We start from the raw sequence: 19,994 nt of genomic DNA, 5'->3' as shown, positions 1-19,994 counted from the left end.
TTTATGGTTAGTTTTGTGGTTTTTATTGCCGTTAATTGGCACCCTCGCTGACAGAAGCCGCTTGGCTACATTTCAATATAAAATATATACTTTATAATTAAAGAAAAATTATTAAATTATTTTCAAAATCAACAGAAATTGATTAACTGAACTATTTGATTTGATTCGTAATGTCTCATGATGATCCGCCTTGTTGAAACCAATAACCACTCTTTGGACCTTTTTGGTAGAGTAGTAGTAGTAGTAGACTACGAATGCAAAGAATTGTTCCAAAGAAAGAAAATACAAGGCTCAATGATAGAAAGAAACTTAATGAAGTCTACCATATCGAGCTCAGTCTCCATTGTAATAAAATATAATCAATCTTTTATTGGTGAAGAGGGAATATGAGACACTATGGAACAATAAAAAGTGTCCTCTGTACAAATGAGTATAAAAAAACACATTTAGTAAAGCACTAACATTTACTCAAATCGATGGCGCTATGTAGGCTCTTTGTTAGAATTAGTAAAATATTTTGATGATCTATACCTGCCTCTGATGGTTAAATAATGTACTCTTATATATGTCTTATGAGTTCATATAACATAAAATTAAAATGCTTTGAACAATCGATTATTATTATTATTATTGTAAAAATATTATTTGAAACCCATAACCTATAACAGTTTTTTTTTAATAGAAAATTTCAAGTTCGTCGCTTAAGTCTTTTGTGTTCATTTGAAATCAAGTTTATTAAATATATATGTTCTATATACTATTACATAGCTTCATTTGACCTTAAGAGGGAATGTGATTATGCGGCTTTGTTGTTGTTGTTATTTCACTTTCAGCACAATGCCAAACTACGAAATTCCGTGCAACATCGGTAGAATTCCACGAATGGTGAAACGCATGGTCAGCAAACAGCAAGGAATGTAATAAAGCACACGCGCTAATCAACCACTGCAGGAGGAGAATCAACACTAACAACAACAATGAGCGAATGGAACTAAAAATAAGCACCCGCATGCAAATTAATTACAAAGCGGGATAAGCCGGGGCATAGTATGAACGCATATACACAACAAAAACAAAAAAATTTCCAATAACAACAAGAGCGTCCAAATAATGATAGAGTTATGCGTTGCTGGCAACGTTAACTGCGATGTATTGTTGTTGTTGCGTTGCTGTTAGCCTACACCGCTGTTGTTCGCAGCGGCTTAACAATTGTTGTTGCTGCTTGATTATTGTGGCGACACTATAATTTAAATTTCCCATGCCTTGGTGTTCGTTATCCGTACTCCGCAACTACAACAACAACAACATTTGTTCGCACCGCTTCAGTAGGTGTAGCAAAGGCAAAAGCAATATGCGAGCGCAGTCGATTTAGAGCAGCACTTGGCAATTGCTCATCAACTGCTGCATGTAGCTGCACTTTGACGAGCGCTTTTGTCTTCAGGCGCGATGCTAAACTTTCGCCTGCACGCGTACGCCTTTACACCCGCCGGCGTTGGTATGGAATGCAGCAGGAGATTTGCAACAGGGAACTTGTAGTGTAATGGAATTTAAGTTATATACTTTATTAAATGGAGCGATGTCACACTTTTTTTTACCAAATTACTAAACATATTCTCTTCTCTTCTTCTCCACAGAGTACAATTACCCATATTTTGTTGTTGATGTTGTAAAAAAATATATGTGCTTAATATTTTTAATTAATTACTTATTTAGTTATATTGAACTATCTAATAAAGAATACAAGAAAAAAGTAAATCTTCTATTCTTCAACCTCTTCAAATTTGTATTAACTCAATTTTGCGCCCTTTCTTCGCATTTACTCATAATCCAGTATAAGAAAGTGCACACAAATTGCTCCACTTTGCTTAGCCACCGAGATATATAATTTTCTTAAGCAATTATTTGCTGCTCAGCTACTGGTCTTCCGCGTAAAATAATATGGCAGCAGCAGGATTTTCTATACTTTACTTTAGACATAATGCTTTGCCCGCGCAAAATTTCTAAACCAGAAATTACTTTTTCGCCTAAAACCAAACGAAAATGCAGCGGTGAGCGCAAGGGAAAAAAAATTCGCAATAAAAATGAGGAAAGCAGCTAGAAAATGAGTGGCAATAACCGCAAACGGCTACTGTGGCGAGTACTAAAATTTCGCTGGAAGAAAGAGTGAAAACAAAAACAAAAATAAAGAGTAAATCAAGCGGAATACTGGTCTGGTGGCCAATAATTGACAAGAAGTACGCAGTAAAGAGTATGGTAAGTTTACAAAGAGCTGCATGTATATGTAACAGTGGAGCTCTCAGAACAACGCCGAGCCAGGCATTAGATGGGATTCTGTATTTACTGCCTATAGGGGACATTCCAGTACACTCGGCAAGTTCCCATTTCTACCGAATAGTACGGACTTTCGAAATCCTATAGAATTGAATCTAAACTCGGACCTACACATATCCTGCCCCTCTAGAGAGGAGTGGGAAATGGGAAAAGTGGACAAAGATTCTGAGATAAGTATCTATACAGATGGTTCAAAACTGGACAAACGAGTAGGAGGCGGGGTATTTTCAGAGAAACTGGATACCAGAATCGCTTTCCGATTACCGGATCACTGCAGTGTTTTCCAAGCAGAGATCTCTGCCTTCTCGTTTTGTCAAAAAGAGTGCTAACGACTAAGCACATATTCATATTTTCGGATAGTCAAGCGGCTTTAAAATCACTAAAGTCGCATAGAATATCATCGAAGATAGTGAAAGAGTTTTGGATTTACTAATAGCAATGACATCATATTTCACGATACACCTACAATGGGTCCCGGGACATAGTGACATTCCTGGAAACTGTGTAGCAGATGAATTAGCCAGATTGGGCACAACATTGCAGTTAGATGCTAATAAAGAGGGAGTTCATATACCTCTGGCAACGTGCAGTTACCTAATAGATAAACATGCTGTTGATATGGCTGAATCACAATGGAAACAATTAACGACTTGTTCCGTAAGTAGACAAACATGGCCTGAATGGAGTAAGAGCCGCACTTGTCGTTTACTGAAATTTAGTAGGAATGACACAAGAACCCTTGTAGGGGTGTTAACGGGACACTGTCTGATTGATAGACATGCCAGCAGGCTGGGGTTACTTAGTAACGATTACTGCAGAAGCTGCCAGGAAGAAGAAGAGGAAGAAATGTATTACACACCTTCTATGTGGATGTAAGGCTCTGTATAGGAAAAGAATTGCGACTATTGGACGCGGTTTTCACGAGGATGTGGGTGGAGTTGCTCATATCAAATTATGTGAACTTTTTTACTTTATTAAGATCACAGGGTGGTTTAAAGATGACCCTATACTGTGAGGGATCTTAGTCCCAGTGGTGTCACAATGGGCCTCCAAAAGGCCTAGGTGCGTCATTTTGACAACCACATAACCTAACCTAACCTAACCTAGTTATATTAGTATATGTAAATTTTAGTATATAGAAGTGGAAGTGTGCGTATTTTTTTATGTTGCACAACCGTCTATTGCCACCTATTACCGTTGTGCGCTTTATTGCGGGAGTTTTTGTTGTAGATTTTGTTGTTGTTGTTATTATTGGGGATTTTGTTTATTGTTGTTGTTTTATATTTTTATTGTTGCTGTTGTCTTTATTTTTGTTGTTGTTGCTGTTTTTTATTATGACTACCAGTCATATGTACATCAAACACTGCAAATGCACATTTTTCATATTCAACCAACAGCAGCAACAACAGCTCAATCAAATACTGCCACACAGTCGACAGAACACCGCGTTGTTGCCACAGAACAGAGATTTGCTAGCTACCAATTTATTGCTCGCTGGCCACTGGCATTTCGATTTTGCTACTGTTATTTTGTGGCAACAACACTACTACGTACTCGCTTTATGTTGTTGTTATGGCTAGTGCTTTGGCTACTGTTGCGCGTAATATTGTTGTTGCATGCCACAGGCGTTGGCAGCGGCAGCAGCAAGAGCTTCGATTATCTTAATTTGCGTGCGAAAGTTTCAAGTTGGCGCACAAAAAGCAACAACAGCAAAAATCACTACACAGTAGTTGTAGCAAACAACAACAACAACAACAGCAACACATAAACATAAATTCACTACTCGCCACTCGAATTTTTCCCATGACTGACGTAAATAGCTGGCTGCCGGCGCTGCTGCAACATGCGTGCCGACGCTTTCGCTGCGGGTGATTTGCACATAAACACACATGTGTTGTTGTTGTTGCCACTACCAGCATTCGGTTATTCGCTCGAGCCGCTGCTGCAACCGGTGGCAATTAGCCGAAGACAAGTTGAACTAATTCGTTTTGCCTTTGGCTTTGCTGACCTGCAGCAGACGCTTTGTCGATTTTTTGCCACACTTTCTTGTTGTTTTTGTCTTTTGCTTGTGTTGTTGTTGCTATTTTTGCCTCGCTTTTTATGCATCACACAGGCGCTTTTCATTTAATGTTTTTCGTGCGCATTTAGCGTTCACCGTTTTTCGTTTGATGTTTAGCAGCCTCACAAACTGTTGTTGTTGTTGTTGCTGTTTGTTGCGGCATTTTACACGCATTCACCGTTTTATCGGCGTTTTGCCGGCGATTTAGCCGATTTAGCCGCTAAACAATTGCTGCATACAGTAGCCAAAAAAAAACGGGACACATGTTTGTTGGCAGCGAATGCGTGCATGTTGCAGCTGTCAGTTGTCTGCGGGCAATGTACCGTTGCAGAGGGTTTGTTTTTCTAAAAGTTCGACTGTGTTTTTTGTTTTAGTTTCTTTATTATTGAAGTTTGGTATGCTTAAGTGGTGCAGAGTGGCGTTTTGTGGGTGTGGTGGAAATTAGTGAAATGTGTAAAATGGCCGCTTTCGGCTTCACCCTAAATACCATGAAATTATTTTGATTTACACAGGCAAAGTAAACAAAAGACTTAAGACACGACCCCGCTGCCATGCGGGCATAAACTAAAATGATCTAATGTGTTATAAGTGCTTATTATGAAATTTGTGCGATTGTGGGCGATTTTTATCAACAATTTACATCATAATCCACAATAATCTCACGCCTAAATTTGTCGTCAATAATTCTGACAAATCTTTTGGTAAAACATATATCACTTTGAGTCTTCACCTCTCTTTTGATATAGTTAACTTTAAGAGTACCCAATAGTACTCCTCTTCGTTAAACTGCCAATTCCGAGCAGTAAATTCAGCGGACAATGTCTGAAGGCCATGAATCAAGTTAATTGGCAATCGATTTTCATATTCAAGTTATATTCTCAAGTTCTACTGGACCGACATATCTGAAATTTTTGAAAGCCTTCTTTATAGATGTCTCAATCGCTGGAACTAGCCTCATTTTCAAATTTGAATTTTTAGTATTTTTCAAATAATCGAAAAGTGGTACAAATTCATTTTTTCAGACAGTTGCAATTTTGTGAAAATTTTTTTTTTTCATCTTTTCCCTAGTTCCGTCCATTGATTAATATTATTATCTTTTCAATACATAAATAATATAAGATAATAATTTGCAATGTTTTTTAGTTTTTAATGTTTTTTTTATCTTTTTTACAATTTTTTATCTTTTTTACAATACCATTCTTGTAACGTTAGTAAATAAAGTATGAAAATGGGTGGTAAAATATTGATTTTTTTAACTACACTTCAAAATTGACCCCTCTACTTAAGGGGACCAAGATACCTCTGGAATAGTCAATTCTTAAATTCTGAAGAATTAAATAACGAAATGAACATGATGCGATTGAAATCTTATATTATATTATTAAGACAATCAACATTCGAATGAATAAATGCGTGCTATCGGTGATATATCACAGTTTTATAAGAGTAACTATTAAATAATGGGAGTAGCAACTCCTATATTTAAGAAAAATATTTATGACTCATAATTCACTCGACCTATTTATGTTATTTCGATTTTGTTTCAAAACCGAAAATATTGAAAAAATAACCAAAATAATTTTTTTTAATTTTTAAATTATATATAGTCGCATTGAAACAAAAGACTTAAGCGACGAACTCGACTGCTCGAATATTTTCATACTCATGCACAACCGCCATTTTGAAACAACAGCGACTGATAAGCTTAGGCTTAAACAAAAACCATAAAAACGTAGCACAGCGAGTAATAATAACAAGAAACAACAAAAACAAAGTACTAAACACACACTCACCACTATTTTAACCTCAAGCATTAATTAAGTAAAAAATGGTGGACGTTCCACCGTTGCGCAGCGTTTACAACAAGCCAACGCACTGCGATTGGTTCGCTAGTCTTTGGCGGCCGTCGAGCTTCGCTGGCGAAAGTCGTAAAATCAACGAAGAAAATGCGCAACAACGAATGAGCGGCGAAATGATTAGTGGACATAAAGCATAAACACCATTCACATTTTACTTGTTTCTTACAGTAAAATGAGGTATAAAGACGCAGCTGCAACAAAAATAACAACAACACCAACAAAGGTGACAGTGAAGTGAATGGAGTTGTAAGAAAAGCGCACACGACAGTGGTGGCAATGAGAAGCGCATACATACAAACAGACAATTAAGCTGTTAAGAAAACAACAGTAAAGGAGTGATGGGATATTTCTGCCTGCATAAAAGTGGATAATAATTGAGCACTGAAAGTCGCCAATTTAATAGTGCACCGCCAATTTTGAGATAATACGATAGTAGTAATGAATTCATTCAACTAGAGTTTTTCTCCATCACTGGTGAAAAAAGATTGAAAAAAAGATTTTGTAAATAATTTTAAATACTAGAAGCTCAGTGACATCAATGTTATTCAAATAGAAAGAAAAATCCAATTCTTTAGTTTATTATTAGAATCGAAGATTTTAGATAACTTTCTTAAATTAAATTTATATTTATTTTCTAAATATTTTCCACGTAATCCTTGTTATGAGTATTCCTGAAAAACCACCTAGATAAAACCCTAGAAAAATTGATCACAAAATACACGTGTACACTCGGTACTAATTAATATTAAAGTAAATGTTACATATTTCTGACAATTATGTTAATTAAATTTGTTTGACACATTGACACTTGGTCAACAATTAACAAATATTAGTGAGGCAGGTGTTTCAAAAATAATCTGTTATGTGGTATGTGGAAATCAAAGACAAAATATTCGAAAATATGCAAAAGTGTGATTAGCATCAGTACGCATTGAAATTTAATTAGTATGTGCTCGTGTCAGTATAGCCGAAGTAACTCCAAGTCAGTGAATACTGAAATTTAGCGACGAATCGGCAATCCTATAACAAATGCATGACTGGAATCAGTCGCAAAGATCTTCAAATAATACATCAGAATGAGATGAGTAGGTGAGGAGACTAGTAATATGTCGGATGTTGGTTATTGAAATTATTTTGAAGACTGTTCACCCTTAAAAAAAAATTCTAATTGAAACAGCTGGAATTTGTTAAATTTAGCTATTCAGCAGAACCAGCTGAAATAATAATTAATCCTCTAATAATTTTTCTGTTAAAAAGTTCAAAGCATTTAATCGGCAGAAAATGTTTGAATCCAGGTTAGACAAAATATTTATGCATTCATTCAAATTAATGTTGTTGTCTTCAAAATAGTGCCCATTGAATATTATGCACTTAAGCCAGATCTTCTTCCATTCGTCGAAATACTTCTCAAACTCGGTTTTTGGGGTAGCCTTTGGCTCTTTCAGCAATTTCTCGTATGCTTGTAACACGACGGCCCTTTTAGGTTCATGTATATCAACATAATAGCAGCAATGTTGAGACATGGATTTTTCAATAACTGGAAACTTTGTACATACCTCGTATATTTTTTATTGAGTATATCAAAAAGCAAGTAAGGAAAGGCTAAGTTCGGGTGCAACCGAACATTTTTATACTCTTGCAATTTGTTGCTATATTTTTATTAAGATATTACACAATTTGACCCATATATTCGGCATTAAGTCCAGTAGTAAAACGAAAATCATCATATATAGTATATAGACTTAGGTAATTTCTGAACCGATTTCACTCATTTTCATCACCAACATACTTTATATCTAAGATTATATGCTCACTTAGTTTGGCTAAGATATTTCATATATTAACCGATTTATACGCTATTAAGCCCATCGTATTTGTGAAAATCCTATAATTAGCTATATGAGAGCTAGTGGAAGTTATGACCAGATTTTAACAATTTCTGATACAGAGACACACTGTTAGAAATAAAAGATTTCCTCTGAATTAAATTGAGATATCTGAGAGATTTACCGATATTTTCGGTGAAAAATTACCCAAAGGCTCTGAGTTCTTCATATTCGGCATCGGGGGCATTACAAAATTATAGTCCGATTTCGACAATTTTTTCATAAGTAATGTCACAGATCATACACAGTATTTGTGCAAGGCTTATTTCGTTAACTTTATTGGTTCCTTATGTATATCTTATAAAGTGAAGAAATAAGATTGAATTCAAAATTGATTTATATGGGAAGTTGTCGTGGTTGTGAACCGATTACATCCATTTTCCACACGTGTTGTCAGGGTGTAAAGGAAATATTATATATCGAATTTCATTGAAATCTGTCGAGTAGTTCCTGAGGTATGATTTTGGACCCATAAGTGGGCGATGCCACGCCCATTTTCCATTTTGTAAAAAAATCTGAGTGCAGCTTCTTTCTGCTATTTCTTCTGTAAAACGTTGACGTTTTTGATTAGTGAGTTAACGCACTTTTAGTAATTTTCAGCCGAACCTTTGTATGGGAGGTGGGCGTGGTTAAAAAACGATTGCAGAAAGTTTGGTATATATAGATTTTTTGGTTTGAGAGATATATACAAAAAACCAATTTTGGGGCGGTGCTATGCCCACTTGCCCAAACTCTCTTAGCAACTTTTGTTGCGAGAGTATAACAAAGAATCATCGATTACCTGCTACTTCGCGATTCATTCAGGGCACATCCCCAATCCGATGAATTTTTATTGGGTCTATATATATCAATGTTCAATATATACTATAACATTTTTTTTTTTAATTAAAATAAACACAATTTGTTTTCGCGCTAAAATTTCTCCTTATGCCAGTCAATCATTTTACAATTCAATTCTATATATAGACTAGAACTCGAAGAGTTTATTTGCTTAGTATCGGCATTTATGCGTCTGCCACCGGTAAAGCTGAAAATGTTTACCAAATAAATTATGAGCTTACAGAAATTAGTGCAGCGATAGGCAAATATTTACTCGGGCATACATTGAATGCACTTTTTTACGGCGCAGAGTTGCATTTGAAGTTCATTACAATTTCAAAGTTAATTTCACTAAAGCGCAATAACAATAAATTTTCTAAGGAAAACGCAAACGCAAATACAAAAGCAGAATCAAGAACAACTGCAAGTAACAACTGCTGCAACAATCAGAATAACAACAACAACAATAATATTTAGAATACTCTTGCTCGATTGTATGTAAATATTGCTTGTCGTATTGTGTTGTTACTGTTGTTGTTTTTGTTGTAGTGCTACTTGTTATTGTTGTTGTTGCTGTAACAGCGTTAAGGTGTTAATGAAATTAGCAGCAAAAATAGCTATGACCTGCTGCTAGCCACTTCTGTACTTTGGTTTGCTTACCGCTCACCAGCTTGTTGCTGTTGTTGTTGCAGCTGCTGGTGCTGTGTTGCGCGTCTAGCAAAGTGTAAACATTTAATTTTATTGTACACACAGCGCTGGTGCTTAACCTTTGCTTTCGAGCGCATGCGCGCGCTTTGTCCGCGGCAATTGCTCCAGTGACGACGCCACCGCCACTTCGCTGCGCCATTGGCAAGTGTAAGCGCGGTCAAAGCAACAACAATTACACGAGTGAACTGCAACATTAAGGTAAACAGCACAACAAACAAATGCGAACGCTAAATTTCTCTTCACCAGCCAATGTCGCACCCTTTACCAGGCACACACACACATACAAAGCTTATGAGCTCCACTTGAAATCACCGTTGAGTTGCATTTTCGGTGTTAATTGATAAAATTAACACAACAGCTGCCGCGCTTTTGGAATTTCTTCGCACTTCATTTGCAGCACCGAAAGCCTCCCTTACCTCTCACCCCCTTTTGGGACTTAGTTACAAAGCGCTCTGCTGTTGCTGCAACGACACGGTCTGTGGTCCATCCATTGCCACTTGCCACTGTAGCGGCCATTTCCTGTTGCTGACTACCTGTTGAGATCTACAATAAATATTTGTGGCATTTAGTACACCACACTTCACTGCGCTTAATATCTTTTATTGTCCCTCTTTTTTCTAGCTGTTGTGGTTTAGTTAGTGTTTTCTACTCGTACATATTTGTGCTAAGTTTCTCCATTTAATTAGTGCAATTAAGTATTTAGAGCGCAATTGGCACTTTGCTTTGTCTTTTTCAACTATTTTTTGTTTTGGTATTTTTTATTGTTTTCTCTAATAATATTTTCTTGCACAGAAATATATCTATATATACATATATGCATATGTATAGGGTAAGAGCGGACTCGTGTGGACTTGTAGTTTATTAAATTAGTAAGAAATTAAGAATGCTGTTAGTTTTAAGCAGTTTTAATCAGATTGCACAAGTTATAGGTGTGAATTGCTATTTTTTAAGGCGTGAAAAAGAGAACACAAGTATGTTTTTACTCTAATTAAGAAAAGATACCATCCTTAGGTCTACAAAACATTATAAACCACCGAAAAAATTGTTTTAATTATTTTTAATTATGGCATTTAGCGTGAAGGTGAGCATCTTGAAGTTGTATTTTATGAAGATCGTTGAAAAAGTTCTCAGAAGATTGTCATTCCGATGGTTCATAATACAACAAAGTCACGAACAAACGATTTTACTCGACTCAGTTAAGAGAGTCTAAAGCTAAAAGATTTCACAAATTGAGAGTAGCGCTAAAAAACTGATTAGCTCTGCCAGAACCACGTCGTGTTACTTTATAGCATCCGTAAAAAACACTTGTTTTTTGCGGCTACAGTAACAACAACAAAAACTATGGTAACAGTTGAAGAAGAGAAATAACATTATAATTCCTTTCCCTTAAAATAAACATGTAGCGTACTTTACATAAAATTATAATAAATTCAAACGTCACAGAATTTTTCAACTTATATATGAAAGTGATAGGTGGATACAATTTTATGAAGTGATGAAGTATCATAAAGTAAGTGAGGACATAGCTTAGTTTTAGCTTGGTAAAATAAATTAGACTGTGGTGAGATTTCAAGTGTGGTGAGTTTTGATAAATGGAGCAGTGCGAATTGAAAATATATTTATTTTAGTGTTTGCGTTTGAAATTTTACTAATTTCTTATTAATAAATATATATTAGGTTTTTACATATCGCTCATTTACTTGAATAGTGCACAACTCAAAAAACACGATTTTTGAGTTGAGTATGCAGAAATGTACGCAATTTCATCGTACATATTGCATAAAAATTTCATTCCGATGCGCAGAAAAATAAGCGGTGAAAAGAATGTGCCGTTATTAAACTTGTTATGTTGCAATATTTTTTAACCACAATAACGACACTTCTCAGTTGTGCCAGAATTAGTTATAATTTTTTTACGAAACAACGACATATTTTGTGTTATTGTCATAGGGTGAAGTTGGTTTTCTTTTCAGAAAGAACGACATATTTTGTGTTGGAACGATATTGGTGAAAAGTATTTAAATTTTTCGTATTGATTTTTTTCAGCAAAAACGACACATTTGACTTATGACGGCGAAATTGATTTATATTTTTCACAAATAACAACATAATTCAAAATGGGTCACATTTATGCCCAAGAAAAAGCATTAGTACACTATATTTGGTCCATTTCTGCTCAACATTGTATTTAATATATTACAGGCCACTAGATTTGTCAATAAACTGATGGCAGTTTTCTATATTTGCTAAATAATAGTCAATTGAAAACTTTAAACCGCTCTCCTGAAAAATCGACTTTTTTGAGTTGTGACACTATTCAAGTAAATGAGCGATATGTATTTTTCAGAAGAAAATATTAATAATAAATTAATTTTTCATAGTACTTGCTGTGGTGATTATGGAAGAATTTTTCATTTCACCACAAGTTTAGGTGAATCATTATTATTATTTTTACTGCATCGAATTGAAAAAAACATTACAACAACTTTTTAGGGACTACAATGTGGTGAAACGCCTAAGATTTTATTATAAATTAAATATAAAATGAATAAAAAATATTTTATTTCTTTCTGAAAGATATGATTACTCATACATTATTTACCTCATATAATTTATACTCGAAAATATATGCAATTTAATTAGAAAATATTCCAAACATACATATACTCGCTCACTTTAACGAGTCACAGACTTGTGTTCACCTCGCATTGTCGGCAATGTCACTTTGACACTGTCAACTGGTTAAATGTGTGACATTTGACGCTGTCACATGCGCATAAAACGTTTGTAAGTTGTTGCCATAAATTTTTGTTGTACTTTGTTTTTTGTTTCTTGTTTTTCTAACATTTTCATATGACTTTTAACGCGCTTACAGTTGTTGCATTGACGCGCTGAAATCTATGAGTTTGCTCGTTATAATGATTTGTACTTACATTGTAACAACAACGGCAAATGCAAGTCAAGCGCCAAGCGACAGCGAGTTGCAGTATATTTGTTTTTGAATGAGTGTGCGTGCGCAACTACTGTTCGGCGAACTGTCACACGGTCACTTTGACATTTGGTGTTTGATATCAAATTAAAATACCAGACAATAGACCGAAAGTATTGTTGTGGATTTATGATATGTCGCGGCGCTCAATTTAATAAGCTGGCACAATAGCCTTTGTAAAGTGCGTTTACTCACTTTTTATGAAAATTATTATTTATAAAAAAAAAATTATTTAACATAAACATATGTTTGTACATATATCTTTTCTGTTCGCGCTTCAATTGACACGCGTTTTTCACGCTCCACTACAGGCGCTCAAATACATACAAACATTTACATTTGTATCCATGCAGTTGCAGTGTACATGCCTGCCACACAGTGTTTTGATTTTTTATTGATTTTGATTTGTGTTTACACGCCAGATTCGTTACGCTCAATCAACATTTTGAAAAGCATAAATGAAAAAAAATAACTGAAATTCATTGGAATGCATATGGATTTTTCGATATTAATGCGTGTTTGTGTATAGAATAAAATTATTACTAGAGTTGGTTGCCATTTCCAAGAAAGTTTACTCTCAGTTAGTCCACAGAACAATATTTTGGTGTGGGAAACAATTTTCAAATTCTTGTAATATATTTAAGAAAGTCAAAATATGAAAAAAAAAACACTTTATATTCCTTCTCTATGTTATTATACCAGTATATAGGTTTTATACCAATTGCGTGTTCGATTCACCAATCTACGCAATCCAATTAATCGAAGACATACATGTATACAATTCTATCTAATAATTTACTATAACTTATTTAGGCAATCAGAATAAATCGACAAAATACCAGATAATACTTAAATGCCAAAAAAATGATATGCATTGACAGTGCCTTTCATTGAACTGCTAAGGGGCTATACTAGTGTAAACCATGCAGAATTATGCGATTTGTTTTTAAGAAAGTACTCGATCGAATGTTTCAAAGTTTTTTGGACATAAAAAGGTATATTTTAAGATTTCTTTTTTCTATTAAAAAATAACGGAGTTTTGTGATGTCTTTGGAGGCGCCGGCCTAATGAGTAGTTGAAACAAAAAAATGCAAAAAGGGTTTTGAATTTAAGATATTTCCTATACAATGTCCTTCGATTTTTGAAAAATATCAAACATTAACTAAATGGGTAATTTTGAAAAATTGTCGTTTTTTAATGTCAAATTTATAATTTTCAACCAATCAAAAAGATCGTAGGTCATTGAATAATAAATATATTCAAGAATACCACGCAACTGGTATAAATTGTCGATCGGTCAATTTCTCGTTGAGTTATGATGTCAGCAATTTTGAAAAATGTCGTTTCGAAAAAACGCGTTTAAAGTTTCGACTATAGCGGTTTATAACTGCAGGCGGTTGCTTTTAGAAAGCTGCCATTCAAAATCTTTTCAATGTACGACCTTACCGCTTTCACAGGATATTTTTAAAAGTATAAACTTTCGTAAGTAAAGTAATAGTATATATCGTCCTTTTAATGCGACGAGTTTCGATTCCAGCTAACATAACTAAATATGATATGATATAAGATTGCAGATTTTTGCCCGAAGAAAGCTGAAAAGTTCCGAAAAGAGTGTCTTTATGATTCTCCCTCGCATTTCTCATTGTATATTGATCAGGCAGTTAAATCACGTAGAACTGCTTTAGAGATACCAAGTATAGACATATGTATGAAAATACTAGATATTAAGGCTAAAATCTATTTTGGAATTTTTGAATTAAAGTGTAAGGTTGGGCTTACGTTTGGTTCAAGAAATACTTAGAAGTTTAACTTTTCAAAAATATATCGGTACTTATCAATAAATATCACCAACTGCCCTAAATCCATACCTGTTTGACTAAATTAAAACAAAACAAGTAAGGAAAGGCTAAGTTCGGGTGCAACAGAACATTTTATACTGTCGCAATTTATGGAAGAAATTTAACCAATGCATATATGCGGAATAAAGCTCACCGTATTTTTAAAAAACCTACAATGAGGTATATGGAAATGTTATGACCCGATTTTAATAATTTTTGGAACAGAGACACACTATTAGAAGAAAACAATTTCCTCTGAATTAAATTGAGATATCTGGAAAATTTACCCATATTTTCGGTTAACATTTATCTGTAGGCGCTGAGTTCAACATGTTCGATATCTGGGGCCTTGAAAAGTTATGGTCCGTTTTCGACAATTTTTTCACAAGTGAAGCCAGAGATGATATGCACTAATTGTGTACAGTTTTATTCCGTTATTTTCATTGGTTCCTTATGTTTACATTATAAAGTGGAGGAATAAGATGGATTTCAAAATTGAGTTATAAGGAAAGTAGTAGTGGTTGTGAACCGATTTCGCCCATTTTTTGTCCGTGTTATCAGGGTGTCAAGAAAATATTATATACCGAATTTCATTCGAATCGGTCGAGTAGTTCGTGAGATATGGTTTTTGACCCATAAGTGGGCGATGCCACGCCCATTTTCCATTTTGGAAAAAAATCTGAGTACAGCTCCCTTCTGCTATTTCTTCTGCAAAATTTAGTGTTTCTGACGTTTTTCGTTAGTTAGTTAACCCACTTTTAGTAATTTTCAACCTAACCTTTGTATGGGAGGTGGGCGTGGTTATTATCCGATTTCAACTATTTTCATGGTGTGTGGTGGGGTATGTAAGAGAACCGACTGCAGAAAGTTTGGTTTATATAGCTATATTGGTTTGCAAGATATATACAAAAAAAAATATTTGGGGGCGGGGTCACGCCCACTTTTCCAACAAAATTACATTCAAATGTGCCCCTCCCTAATGCGATCCTTAGTTCCAAATTTTATTTTCATAACTTTTTTTATGGCTTAGTTATAGCTCTTTATGTGTTTTTGGTTATCGCCATTTTGTGGGCGTGGCAGTGGTCCGATTGCGCCCATCTTCGAACTTAACCTTCTTATGGTGCCAAAGAACACGTGTTCCAAGTTTCATTGAGACATCTCAATCTCAGACGGAGAGACAGACGGACGGACGGACAGACAGACATCCGGATTTGAACTTTACTCGTCACCCTGATCACTTTGGTATATATAACCCTATATCTAACTCGTTTAGTTTTAGGACTTACAAACAACCGTTATGTGGACAAAACTATACTACTCTCTTTAGCACTTTAGCAAATTTTGTTGCGAGAGTATAAAAATTATTTACGCTGCTTAGCGGAGTAATAACAGCATGATTGCCGCTGCCTTCAGTATACATAAGTATATATGTAAGCTAGAGTGCTCAAACAAGTGCAAAAATGCCCACACTTTGTAACTTCGTTTAAACTGAACTTAAATGCATATGTTGTGTGGAGTAAAATATTTTTTTGTTGTAATTTAATTATTTATTGCATTTTTGATATGCGATAAATATGCCGCAGCAATAAGGTCACAATGCCAATACATAAATGCAACAGAGTACCTACATGTATGCTAGCAAACATAAACTCTGAGGCATAAAAAACCGGAGACAAACTGGCAGAGTTGTTATTGTTGTTGTTGTTTTAACCAATTATTTACACATATTTAAAAAAACACAGCTACATATGTATAGTGCTTTGAATGCATGTGCCTTTTTGACCGCTTACACTTTGACAGCCTCCCCCACTCCTCTACCGTTGGTGTTGCCACCTTCTCGCACCGCGTCCATTCACGAGTGTGACTCTCACGTGTTTTGCGGTGACTGGATTTAGCCAGCGCAATCACAAAAACAATAATACACATAAACCATAATAATAATAACAATAATAGCCACCTTGCTTGGTTGCAACTAACCGCAGCAAACACAAACGCACACACACACAGTCGGCAATACATACATAAGCTTGTATAAGTGCGCTTATGCTTACTTAACAATTTCTACTTAGCGACTTACAAAGTTGCCTTCGAAGCCGCCAACTCGCCACAACTGTATTTTTTATTATTAAACTCAATAACAGTTAGTTGTTGTTGTCATTATTATTTTTATTATTATTGTTGTTGTTATCACAGTATGCTCATGTAAGCTGCGCTGCGCTGCGTTGTGCTGTGATCTAAGGTTAAATGTGTTCATGGGTTTTATTTATTATTTCTCCATATTTGTTGTTGTTATTGTGCCTGTTGTACAGCATTTCAATGCGCTAATTAGCTAAAATTATGTGCACAGCCAGAGTCACAGGTGCAATCGTTAGCGGATCTCAGTATCCGCATTGTATAATGAAAAATTAAATTCATATTTTTCGTACGTTTTTTAATTAAGTTTAATTATTAACGTATTACTAATTATAAAATTTGAAAATAATTTACAAAAACAAAATACGGGATTTTAAAAATAAATTTCCCTATAAGAAACTTTCAAGGGTATGTCGTAAACAATATATTGAATAAGACGGTGATACAAATTAGTGCTACTTCAGCAACGACATAATTTAAAACAGTTGACAACACTCCTCAAAAATATTTAGAACCGTAAGCCTCTTGTAGCCCTTCTAAATACATAACATTTTAATTAATTTGTCTTCAAATTATTTAATGAAAATATAATTTAAACAAGTGGCAACCCTTTCCAAAAAATAATTTGAACTGTAAACACCATTACCATTTTTAGTGTGTTACTTATACCTTCCTAAATCCTTTATCGCTTAAATTTGTATTAAATTGTATTTTTTAAAAGGTAGAACTTTAATTATGCATAATATGAACTGTACGCTTTCTTAAGCCTATTTTAATGTGACAGCTGGGTTACAATGAACTTTTAATATCATGCATTTTATTGAATATTGAAAATATTAAACAAGTGGCAACTCTTTAGGAAATATGGGATATTATTAACTTTCTCAACCCTTAACAATGTATGTAATAAATCTTATATCCTATAAATTTTGTTTAACTGACATTTTGAAATATGTGGCAACACTATTCAAAGATATTTTAAAATATATTTTCTTTTAAACCTTTACAGTTTAATTATCTTATTGTGGTATTGGTATAGCTTTCAATTTTCGAACAGGTGGCAACCATCTACATTTTTATTCATGTAGCTAGTTTTAATCGAGAGTTTTTTAGCTGATAAATAAAGTACATATGTGAGTATGTAAATATGGACGTTGAAGCCTTCATTTAGGGACGAAGTGTATATTGTGAGCAAAACGGACCTTTAGGCCAAGGAAGCTATTTAAACACATTAGGTAGCATTCCAATTATTCTAAAAACAAATAACTGTTTCTAGAGTTTTCGTAAGGTATTGTCAGTTCTTCGTTCTGGAGTATCCCACATTTGTGAGACCACAATTGAATAATGTTTTCTCTCTCTTATTTAGCCATTTGTGATGAACGCAAAAACGTTTCGTTAATATATGAGAGTTTATTCGTCATTATATATTTTACCATGGATGCAGCTGGTGAAGTGTAGTATCGTTATTGAGAACCAGCCCATTACCAAAACTAAGCGAAGTAGCGGAATCATATCTGGAAGTAAATAGCTTTCTGCATCGACTTTGAGAGATAGAGATTTTGTAGACAATTGATATCCAATAAAAAACTGTTTCTTTTATAAGGTTTTGAAAACAACGACAAAACCATCTTGGACTCTATGCTGTAAATCGTGCTCTTTAAGAATTTGCCCAAAAACCATAAAACCCAACCCATTATACTCAAAGCAATCTTTCTCATTTTCCGTATACACAAATCTGTAGCAATTTATGTCCACTTTCCAGCACATTAATCCACAAATCTTTCGCCGTGTCTTCCGCCACATACACCATCCGTTGTGTTGCCTGCAAATCAATTCGCTGATTTCTGTACCCATTTTCGAGCGAGTGAGTAAATCATTTTTTAATAACGAACATCTTATACCCATAGAAAAGTTTTTGACTTTTTTTTGCTTGTCACAATTTATGCTTGCCCCACATAGGTAGTGGTAGAGTCGGAGCCGCAACTGTGTCGCAACCACTTGTGCAACATGCGAGTACTTGCAACAACCAACACTACACTGCCAGCTACCCTCTGACTTTGCAGCCGATATTTCTCCGCCTGCCACAACGGTTTGACGCCGCTTGACCATTTCACATTTTTGCGGCAAATCAGCGTATCATCTGCTATGGAAAATGCGAAATGTTGCATGTGCAACATATTGCCGCCGCTACTCTATGGCTAAATGGCTGTGTTGTGCCACGTACGCGCCGTACATTTACTTTGCTACATTTTTTTATGCGCTATTTTCTTACTTGCAACAACCAACATTAGTTGCGCCTTTTGATTTGTTGCAAATTATAGCGCATCTGCAACAGATATCACGCTGTACGCAGTAATAGCGAGCACTAGTTTAAAGAAAGCTCACGTACGCATACTAAAAGAGCACATAAACTTGTGAGTACTTAAAAATACAAGGTGCTTCATTTTATAGTGGGTTAATTTTGCAACCTTGTAGAATAAACACCCCAAAAGCCTGTGCTGACAGCCTTAAACTGAGTCACATCCTGTCCTCAGATCCTATAGAAAGTATATAAAAATGAGTCTGCTGCATTTATGAGATTAGATTAGATCGGAAATAACTAAAACCGATTCAGTGAAATCGATTTAAAAATGCTTCCTATGGTTCCAATCTTAAGTTAAAGGCTGTTACGGAGGTTCAACGAGAATAATTCGTGACCAAGTGTGCTACCATAAACTCAGAGATCGTGAGTTTCTACCATTAAACTTATTAAAATGGAATCTAATTGGAAAGCCCTGCATTTCACATATTATGGTTGATCATGTTATAATATATCAAGCGCATGCGTGCGCTAACATTTATAGAGGTCATAGCTTCTCGTCGCCATTGTTGGATGTTAGGATGAGTTGCATGCGTGCGTGGAGAAAGTTGTATATAAATATAAAGGATTGTTAAACGATTCTTCTTTAAAACGACAAGTAAGGAACTCGCTGAAAATTATTCACCATATTTAGGTTTATGAAACTACATGCGACAGAATATTGTTACTTTCCAGGCTGTAGCAAATCAAAAGCACATTTTTTAAATAGGTGGTAACACTGCTCAAAAGAAACATTTTCAACTGCAAACTTTTTCAAACCCTCACGGATTGATATATGTACATACGAAGGCTGCTATATATATTTCTAGCCTAGGCAACACTAAGTGTTGCCAGGTGCAATCTGACATTTCCATTGGAAAGTTTGACATTTTTTAGCATAACATCACTCAGAACGTTTTGTCATTTAATCGTGAATTGTTTTATTTACAGGGAATTAAAAAATTCATCTCAAAAAATGGAATTAACTCGTGAACATTTTCGTGCGATCATTTTTCACAACTTTCGACGTGGAT

At 34.9% G+C, this 19,994-nt stretch overlaps 1 protein-coding gene across 1 annotated transcript in view; it reads right to left on the bottom strand.

Annotated features, from left to right (window-relative positions):
• LOC105215838 (uncharacterized) overlaps positions 1-19,994 on the bottom strand; it is a 121,274-nt gene that overhangs the window by 66,112 nt on the left and 35,168 nt on the right. The window lies entirely within an intron of this gene.

The sequence above is a fragment of the Zeugodacus cucurbitae genome, chromosome 2 (genome assembly GCF_028554725.1).
Source record: "Zeugodacus cucurbitae isolate PBARC_wt_2022May chromosome 2, idZeuCucr1.2, whole genome shotgun sequence".
Classification (NCBI taxonomy): domain Eukaryota; kingdom Metazoa; phylum Arthropoda; class Insecta; order Diptera; family Tephritidae; genus Zeugodacus; species Zeugodacus cucurbitae.
The sequence above is the reverse complement of the archived record's forward strand: the minus strand, read 5'-3'. Positions and strand labels throughout refer to the sequence as shown.